At 33.6% G+C, this 1,440-nt stretch overlaps 1 long non-coding RNA gene across 1 annotated transcript; it reads left to right on the top strand.

Moving 5' to 3' along the window:
- The first annotated feature begins 29 nt into the window (after positions 1 to 29).
- LOC105119244 (uncharacterized) lies at positions 30 to 995 on the top strand. Its single transcript, XR_841098.1, has 2 exons — positions 30 to 423; positions 735 to 995. It is a non-coding gene; the product is annotated as an uncharacterized LOC105119244 (long non-coding RNA).
- Positions 996 to 1,440: the final 445 nt, after the last annotated feature.

The following is a 1,440-nucleotide window of genomic DNA, read 5'->3' as shown; positions in this document are numbered from 1 at the left end:
TGATATTCGTATTGTGAGAGTTTTTCCTGGGTTTACTTAATGTGGCAGTGGACGAGGAGTGTTTCTATTGATAATGAGGAGAAAGAGGACGCCGGATACCGACTACTTTTAAGAGAGCAAAGCCAAATTTTATAAGATTCTCAATTGAGCCTTCAGATTATTTCATGATATAAAATAATCATAAAATAAGGGAAGAACGTTGAAATTTTTTAAGCCCTTGACTAATAATCACTCAACTTCTTACTTTACTAGTTAAATTAAATAATAATTTAACTAGTAATCACCTGGGAAGTGCTGAGTGTATATTCAGGACCTCCTGTGATTTCTTTCAAATTCAGACAATGGAGTTTCTTTGAAGGACCTTTCAAAGGCCATGCTCCTAACGGAGAAAAGGTTGAGTTCTATGGCTCAGGAGTCCTCAACGTATGCTGTACAAAAATTCAAAACATCACGATGAACCAGTAGCTTTCAACTATTATCCCAACTTGCCTACTTGCTATGATTTGATTGGAAAATAATTAATGAACACGTTAATCAAGCTCATCAGGTAAATCTTTTTGTTCAAGTAATCGCACCTGGCAGCTAAATTAGTGATTTCATTTTGGACATGAAAGGAAAAACTGAGATACCTCAGAACATACATAAATTACAGGAACAACTTCATTGGAAAAATATATATATATTCTGTAAGAAAAGTAAACGGGGTTAATTATGCTGGTGATCATTCACAACAGGTGGATGAATCTATGAGGGCAGAAGATGTAGAAATTTACTATGACCCAGCAGAGTTAATTGGAGGGCTACTGATCTCACCATCCCAATCAGAACCAGAAGACAACACTGTCAACACTGCAACAGCAACACATGGCTGCCCATTTTCTAAAAAAAAGTAACTGGACATGTGAAGACATTGTGCTACTGCTAGCTATTGTTTTGTTACTCTTGTTTGTACGATGAATCAATCCACTTGTTTGCTTTTATTACCATTTTATCTATCTAAGGTACAATGTCTATTCTCGTGTGATCATGATGTAAGAATCTAAAATAAATCATCACGTAACCCCTTGTTAATTTTTTTTATCAGCAGATCGGATCAAAGCCCTCTATCTAGATCACTTCCAGAGATGACTTCAAGTTTCTTATGAAAAAATAAGTATAAAATATCTCTATATACGTAATTCAACTATAGCATAAATTAGATTTAATCAAAGCTCGTTATTTTTTTTTTTTGGTGAAATCAAGAATAGATATATAATAAAGAAAGAAAACCTAATAAGTATATGCAGAACTTTAGCTAAATAGATTGTAGCCTAGGCCTTATTACAAGAAAAAAATAAAGACCCTGTTATTAAACAAACAATACAAAACTATATGAAACCAGAACTTAAATAAACCAAGCTGAAATGCATTCGTGATTCCTGTACAGATCAACACTTGAAT

Source organism: Populus euphratica, unplaced genomic scaffold, assembly GCF_000495115.2.
Source record: "Populus euphratica unplaced genomic scaffold, PopEup_1.0 scaffold2692.1, whole genome shotgun sequence".
Classification (NCBI taxonomy): Eukaryota; Viridiplantae; Streptophyta; class Magnoliopsida; order Malpighiales; family Salicaceae; genus Populus; species Populus euphratica.
The sequence above is the reverse complement of the archived record's forward strand: the minus strand, read 5'-3'. Positions and strand labels throughout refer to the sequence as shown.